This window comes from Cherax quadricarinatus, chromosome 13 (assembly GCF_038502225.1).
Source record: "Cherax quadricarinatus isolate ZL_2023a chromosome 13, ASM3850222v1, whole genome shotgun sequence".
Lineage (NCBI taxonomy): Eukaryota > Metazoa > Arthropoda > Malacostraca > Decapoda > Parastacidae > Cherax > Cherax quadricarinatus.
Genome location: NC_091304.1, coordinates 52,688,797 through 52,697,441, shown reverse-complemented (window position 1 = coordinate 52,697,441; position 8,645 = coordinate 52,688,797). Strand labels below are relative to the sequence as shown.

Here is an 8,645-nt window from a genome sequence, read left to right as displayed (position 1 = left end):
AGAGCTCGGGAACTTTGCGTGAAAGGTTGCAACAAAGAATTTACACTTGAGTTGTACAGGGAAACGTTTAACAAAGATTTTGGAAAAGATTCTCACGTAATGGGAACGAAGTGAAATTGGTCTATATCTTTCCTCTTACAAACTGTACCCTTTTCTTATTAATAAACAATAATGCGTTGAAAGATAGGTAGTCGTCATCGGGAATCAGAAATTATGGTTACATATATTATGGTATCCAAGAAAACAATGTTAGCAAAATTACCATTTTTTTCATACGTGGAGATATTACATCAAAGTTTTTGTTTGCGGTCCGAAATGACCTTTCTGAGTGGTGAACAAGAGAATGGGATCCCTTGATGGTAGTTCAGCTTTGATCACCATGGAGGGTTGTGGCACGCTATTATGGAACCCCGCTGACCCGGACAATTACTCCAGGTATTACCAGTAACTGTGAAGACATTAATCCTATATAGAACAGTGAGATGAGGAGGGTGAGGGATGCGGCCGTATTATTGAAGCATCCATTCTCTCTCTCTCTCTCTCTCTCTCTCTCTCTCTCTCTCTCTCTCTCTCTCTCTCTCTCTCTCTCTCTCTCTCTCTCTCTCTCTCTCTCTCTCTCTCTCTCCCTCCCTCCCCTGAACACATCGCAGGTGAGACCCTCGGACATCCTGTACGTTACAGAATAGCAATCTATAAAATTTATTATTAATGTAATTTATTTCACAGTAAAAAAAAAAAGGAGACATTATACCTAGGCCGTGGGTTCCCAGTGTTAGGCTCTTATCTCCCGTACAAAACGACCGCTGCGGACAGGATTCGAACCTGTGCGGGCAGAGCCCAATGGATTTCAAGTCCATCTCCTTAACCTCTCGGACACCGCAGCTGCGTGGGATATATGACGTGTATGTGAATGTTGGTGGTATTATCTTACAATTATGTGTGTGTGTGTACTCACCTAGTTGTGGTTGCAGGGGTCGATTCACAGCTCCTGGCCCCGCCTCTTCACTGCCCGCTACTGTGTGTGTGTGTGTGTTTATCTCATGCACTTTTGTGGATATTATCTGATGTAATTTATGGAAAGTGTTATTTGATGTTTTTGTGTTTAAAGTGTTAATGATCCATTTAGACGAGTGCTTACTTGTGGCAAAGAAAGTTTGGATTTGAATAGATTTGTGTGTGCATATTAATATCAATGAGAGTATTTCTTTCAGTGTCTCGGCCTTTCATGCTTGAGATATAAGCTTCTATACTCATTTATAGGATTTTAGTTTCCCATGGACATCCTAGAACGATAATCACCACTTCATTCTTCAGTTTCACATACTCAAAGCGTCCTGTTTGACATAAAAGAAAACATATTGCATGACTCTAGTCTCATATACCTCAATGCATGCAAATGGAACAGTGCTGAGTGCGGCATGTTTTTAACGCTGTTAAGTAGCACCACTGAAGATGTGAAGAGATTCGGAAGAGTCATTCACAAGTCATCACATGGTAATTAATATTACAATTTCTTTAATAAAAAATGGCAATTTAGAATATACTCAACCTTAAATGTAATTCTAGCCTTCCATTAAGATTATTATTATTATTATAATCAAAAAGAAGCGCTAAGCCACAAGGACTATACAGTTCCATTAAGAAACTCCAGCTTTAAGCTAAACTGAAGACACATTCTCTTGTTATCTCAGAAAGAAAATGTCTGAAAATAGGAAAGCTCATCCATATTAAACTTAAAACGGTGTAAAAATGCATTTTTATCACTTATTTATTCAAGTTCCACAGGAGGTATATAGAGATTTAATTTTTTTTTTCGGAGAACAATTTTACAGGTTAAGAGCTTTTATCCTACCTCAGCTCACTTCCAAACCCAGCTGTGTTTAAGGTATATGTCACCCCTGTGATGGGGAGGACATATACCGTAGCTCGATCGCTGGCGCACTCAGCTCACACACTGAGGTCCGGAGATCGAATCTCCGGTACGGCTGGAAAACATTAGGGACGTGTTTCCATAAGACACCTGCTGTCCCTGTTAGTGGACTGGTGTGGGTCGCATCCTGGGACAAAACTGACCTAATTTGCCCGGAATGATCAGCATAACAAGGGGCTTTCTATATAGTAGTATGTCATTGATGTCAGCTAGGACTTGTACAATTCTATTAACTTATTTTGTGAACAAATAGGAACTGTTGTCTTGGTGTTAAATTTCTGCAAATTAAAGAAATAAATTCTTGAATTTGGTGGTCCTCGAGTTTTCCGTTAGATCAGAACATCCTACTCATTTTGATGCATGACTCACGAAATCACTAATAATGAATGGGTTTTCAGTTTATGATTTCTTTTTATCCCGTGTGCAGTTTTGCTAGAGTATAGGGAGTAGCGTAATTTTATGCCTTATTAAGTGTATAATAAGAAGAGTGATTGTAACCATCTAAGACCAACGACCGGGATGGGAAGGAGACTTGAAATTTTATAATTGATAACAAAAATGTTAATTTAGTTTACCCCCCAAATCTTACAAATGAAAACTGTTCTAATTCCTAAAAAAAAGTGTACCTTACAAAGTGGTCACTGAGTGTATATGTGCAGTTATGTATGTATATCTGCAGTTATGTATGTATATCTGCAGTTATGTATGTATATCTGCAGTTATGTACGTATATCTGCAGTTATGTACGTATATCTGCAGTTATGTACGTATATCTGCAGTTATGTATGTATATCTGCAGTTATGTATGTATATCTGCAGTTATGTACGTATATCTGCAGTTATGTACGTATATCTGCAGTTATGTATGTATATCTGCAGTTATGTATGTATATCTGCAGTTATGTACGTATATCTGCAGTTATGTACGTATATCTGCAGTTATGTATGTATATCTGCAGTTATGTATGTATATCTGCAGTTATGTACGTATATCTGCAGTTATGTATGTATATCTGCAGTTATGTATGTATATCTGCAGTTATGTACGTATATCTGCAGTTATGTACGTATATCTGCAGTTATGTACGTATATCTGCAGTTATGTATGTATATCTGCAGTTATGTATGTATATCTGCAGTTATGTACGTATATCTGCAGTTATGTACGTATATCTGCAGTTATGTACGTATATCTGCAGTTATGTACGTATATCTGCAGTTATGTATGTATATCTGCAGTTATGTATGTATATCTGCAGTTATGTACGTATATCTGCAGTTATGTACGTATATCTGCAGTTATGTATGTATATCTGCAGTTATGTATGTATATCTGCAGTTATGTACGTATATCTGCAGTTATGTATGTATATCTGCAGTTATGTATGTATATCTGCAGTTATGTATGTATATCTGCAGTTATGTACGTATATCTGCAGTTATGTATGTATATCTGCAGTTATGTACGTATATCTGCAGTTATGTATGTATATCTGCAGTTATGTACGTATATCTGCAGTTAAGTATGTATATCTGCAGTTATGTATGTATATCTGCAGTTATGTATGTATATCTGCAGTTATGTATGTATATCTGCAGTTATGTATGTATATCTGCAGTTATGTATGTATATCTGCAGTTATGTACGTATATCTGCAGTTATGTATGTATATCTGCAGTTATGTATGTATATCTGCAGTTATGTATGTATATCTGCAGTTATGTATGTATATCTGCAGTTATGTATGTATATCTGCAGTTATGTATGTATATCTGCAGTTATGTATGTATATCAGCAGTTATGTATGTATATCTGCAGTTATGTATGTATATCTGCAGTTATGTACGTATATCTGCAGTTATGTATGTATATCTGCAGTTATGTATGTATATCTGCAGTTATGTATGTATATCTGCAGTTATGTATGTATATCTGCAGTTATGTATGTATATCTGCAGTTATGTATGTATATCTGCAGTTATGTATGTATATCTGCAGTTATGTATGTATATCTGCAGTTATGTATGTATATCTGCAGTTATGTATGTATATCTGCAGTTATGTATGTATATCTGCAGTTATGTATGTATATCTGCAGTTATGTACGTATATCTGCAGTTATGTACGTATATCTGCAGTTATGTATGTATATCTGCAGTTATGTACGTATATCTGCAGTTATGTATGTATATCTGCAGTTATGTATGTATATCTGCAGTTATGTACGTATATCTGCAGTTATGTATGTATATGAATAAATTTACAAGGATAATTGAAGAAACAAAAACTTTTTCTTCACTTCTCGCTTTGACAAAAAATATTAAGTTCATAACAAATTTATTATGGTGTGAATCAAGTAATTTATATAGAATGATTAAGTATTTCCTTAACATCTCAGATATACACAGCAGTAGTTATCATAATTAACAAAACTGTTCTTTAACACGTTCCATACACGAAGCAACAGTTATAATTACCAGATACAACTGCTCCTTAACACGTTCAAGACATAAGACTGCTCCTAAGATAGTTACAGATAACAACTATGTAATTGTTTACAAACAGATGGGGAAGAGAGACTCAATACAAACCACTCAGCGACAAATGTACAAACAGCCAGAGCGCAGAGTGAAAAAAAAGGACCAAATTCATTCACAGGATAAATCGATGTTATTGCAATAATCGAGATCTTAGTCACTGTGATAGGTAGAGACGCCTGGTGAATGCCACTTACAAGGAGTATAAATTATTCCTCAGCTGTTACATCCGAAAAAACGCATAGAAGGAAAGGATAGAGGATCTGCCTGGCTGCATTTTCGAGAGTATTATGAGAATGTGATCTTAGGTGCAGTCTATCAACCCCAGTCATAGTGACCATAACTTACTTCTGCAGGACGATATTTCTACGGCGTCTAGATAAGGAATGTTAAGTGGAATAAGTTTAACTTGTGATTGATTGCAGCACTTGGGCCGAAATCTAGTCTAGAAACATCCTAGAAATAGTCAAGGATTGTTTTTTTAAACAATTTGTGGTAGAATTAAGTAGAGGAAATAACCTTCGCGAATTAGTTCTAGCATACAGGAAATCACTAATAAATTATCTTGAGGTAAGTATAGAGGCTGAAGAAAACTATCAAAAATTACATAGTTTCATTATCATGAAATTACGTTAATACCTCTTTTCTCTCTCTCATATATATATATATATATATATATATATATATATATATATATATATATATATATATATATATATATATATATATATATATCGTGCCGAATATGTAAAACTTGCTATTTTGACTTAAATAGCAACGCACTTCTTGCCGAATAAAGTAAGCGAGAATTTGTTTATGCAATAATTTCGCAAAGATCATTCTGAACCTAACATAACAGTGACATCAATTTTAGTCTTATTCATTGTGTCTCTCACAACATCTTATCTCCCGCACAAAGCAACCGCTGCGGACAGGATTCGAACCTGTGCGGGCAGAACCCAATGGATTTCAAGTCCATCTCCTTAACCTCTCGGACACCGCAGCTGCGTGAGATATATCACGTGTGTGAAGGTTGGCCTTATAAATTCATAAAGGCGGATGCGTGTGTGTGTATTCCCCTATATGTGGTTGCAAGGGTCGATTCACAGCTCCTGTGTGTGCGTGTGTGTGTGTGTGTGTGTGTGTTAGTTACCATTTTGTCCTAGGCACATGTCGATTAGACACTAGGCCTGATGTGTGTATGCGTGTGTGTGTGTGTGTGTGTGTGTGTGTGTGTGTGTGTGTGTGTGTGTGTGTGTGTGTGTGTGTGTGTGTGTGTGTGTGTGTGTGTCTGTGTGTGTGTGTCTGTGTGTACTCACCTAATTGTACTCGCCTAATTGTGGTTGCAGGGGTCGAGACTCAGCTCCTGGCCCCGCCTCTTCACTGATCGCTACTAGGTTTTCTCCATCTCTGCTTCCTGAGCTTTGTCATACCTCTTCTTAAAACTATGTATAGTTCCTGCCTCCACTACTTCACTTGCTAGGCTATTCCACTTCCTGACGACTCTGACTGAAGAAATACTTCCTAACGCTCCTGTGACTCGTCTGAGTCTTCAGCTTCCAGTTGTGACCCCTTGTTTCTGTGTCCCCTTTCTGGAACATCCTATCTCTGTCCACCTTGTCTATTCCCCGCAGTATCTTGTATGTCGTTGTCATGTCTCCCCTGACCCTTCTGTCCTCCAGTGTCGTCAGTCCGATTTCCCTCAACCTTTCGTGTGTGTGTGTGTGTGTGTGTGTGTGTGTGTGTGTACTCACCTAATTGTACTCACCTAATTGTGGTTGCAGGGGTCGAGACTCAGCTCCTGGCCCCGCCTCTTCACTGATCGCTACTGGGTCCTCTCTCTCTCTGCTTCCTGAGCTTTGTCATACCTCTTCTTAAAACTATGTATGGTTCCTGCCTCCGCTACTTCACTTGCTAGGCTATTCCACTTGCTGACAACTCTATGACTGAAGAAATACTTCCTAACGTCCCTGTGACTCGTCTGAGTCTTCAGCTTCCAGTTGTGACCCCTTGTCCCTGTGTCCCCTCTCTGGAACATCCTATCTCTGTCCACCTTGTCTATTCCCCTCAGTATCTTGTATGTCGTTATCATGTCTCCCCTGACCCTTCTGTCCTCCAGTGTCGTCAGTCCGATTTCCCTTAACCTTTCCTCATACGACATTCCCTTGAGCTCTGGGACTAGCCTTGTTGCAAACCTTTGTACTTTCTCTAACTTCTTGACGTGCTTGACCAGGTGTGGGTTCCAGACTGGTGCTGCATACTCCAGTATGGGCCTAACATACACAGTGTACAGTGTCTTGAACAATTCCTTATTAAGGTATCGGAACGCTACTCTCAGGTTTGCCAGGCGCCCGTATGCTGCAGCAGTTATTTGGTTGATGTGTGCCTCCGGTGATGTGCTCGGTGTTATGGTCACCCCAAGGTCTTTCTCCCTGAGTGAGGTCTGTAGTCTTTGTCCACATAGCTTATACTCTGTCTGCGGTCTTCTTTGCCCCTCCCCAATCTTCATGACTTTGCATTTGGCTGGATTGAATTCGAGAAGCCAGTTACTGGACCACATGTCCAGCCTGTCCAGGTCTCTTTGCAGTCCTGCCTCATCCTCGTCCGATTTAATTCTTCTCATCAACTTCACATCATCTGCGAACAGGGACACTTCAGAGTCTATTCCTTCCATCATGTCGTTCACATATATCAAAAATAGCACTGGTCCTAGAACTGACCCCTGTGGGACCCCGCTCGTAACAGGCGCCCACTGTGATACCTCTTCACGTACCATGACTCGCTGCTGCCTCCCTGTCAGGTATTCCCTTATCCATTGTAGTGCCCTCCCTTTTACATGCGCCTATTCCTCCAGCTTCTGCACTAATCTCTTGTGGGGAACTGTGTCAAAGGCCTTCCTGCAGTCTAGGAAAACGCAATCTACCCACCCCTCTCTCTCGTGTCTTACTTCTGTTATCTTGTCATAAAACTCCAGGAGGTTTGTGATACAGGATTTGCCTTCCATGAACCCATGCTGGTTTTCATTTATAATCTTGTTCCTTTCCAGGTGTTCGACCACTCTCCTCCAGATAATCTTCTCCATGACTTTGCACACAATACATGTCAGAGACATAGGTCTGTAGTTTAGTGCCTCGTTTCTGTTTCCTTTCTTAAATACGGGGACTACATTAGCTGTCTTCCATTTCTCAGGTAGTTGCCCAGTTTCAAGGGATGTGTTGAAGATTGTGGTTAGAGGCACGCACAGCATCTCTGCTCCTTCTCTAAGGACCCATGGGGAGATGTTGTCCGGTCCCATCGCCTTTGAGGTGTCAAGGTCACTTAAGAGCTTCTTCACCTCCTCAGTTGTTCGTATGTCATCCAACACTTGTTGGTATATACCCTCTTGATGTTCCCTTCTGTGCTGTCTTCCCACAGCCCTTCCTGTCTCTACTGTAAAACTTCCTTAAATCTCCTGTTCAGCTCCTCACGTACCTCCTGATCATTTCTTGTGAGTTCTCCACCTTCTGTCCTTAATCTAATCACCTGGTCTTTGACTGTTGTCTTCCTCCTGATGTGGCTATACAACAGTTTCGGGTCAGTCTTGATTCTCGATTCTATGTCATTTTCATACTGTCGCTGGGCCTCCCTCCTTACCTGTGCATACTCATTCCTGGCTCTGCGACTGATCTCCCTATTTTCGTGTGTTCTCTGCCTTCTGTACTTTTTCCATTCTCTATTGCACTTTGTTTTTGCCTCCTTACACCGTCGGGTAAACCAGGGGCTCGTTCCGGTCTTCCCGTTGTTACTGTTGCCCTTGGGAATAAACTTTTCCACTGCCTCCTTGCATTTTGTTGTTACATATTCCATCATTTCATTTACTGGCTTTCCTGCCAGTTCTCTGTCCCACTGGACCTCCCGCAGGAAGTTCTTCAACCCTGTGTAGTCCCCTCATTTATAGTCAGGCTTTTCCCATTCAACCCCTGTTATTCTCTCCACTTGCAGCTCCACAATGTATTCAAAGCACAGAACCACGTGATCGCTAGCTCCTAGGGGACTCTCATACTTGATGTCCTCAATGTCTGAGCTGCCCAGGGTGAACACAAGGTCCAATCTTGCTGTGTATATATATGTGTGTGTGTATGTATGTGTGTGTATGTGTATGTGTGTGTGTATGTGTGTGTATGTGTATGTGTGTATT

General features: G+C 40.0%; 2 non-coding genes across 2 annotated transcripts; both read right to left on the bottom strand.

Annotated features, from left to right (window-relative positions):
* Positions 1 to 801: 801 nt before the first annotated feature.
* TRNAS-UGA (transfer RNA serine (anticodon UGA)) lies at positions 802 to 883 on the bottom strand. The gene has a single exon. It is a non-coding gene; the product is annotated as a tRNA-Ser (tRNA).
* Positions 884 to 5,391: 4,508 nt separating this feature from the next.
* Positions 5,392 to 5,473, bottom strand: TRNAS-UGA (transfer RNA serine (anticodon UGA)). The gene has a single exon. It is a non-coding gene; the product is annotated as a tRNA-Ser (tRNA).
* Between the last annotated feature and the right edge of the window lie 3,172 nt (positions 5,474 to 8,645).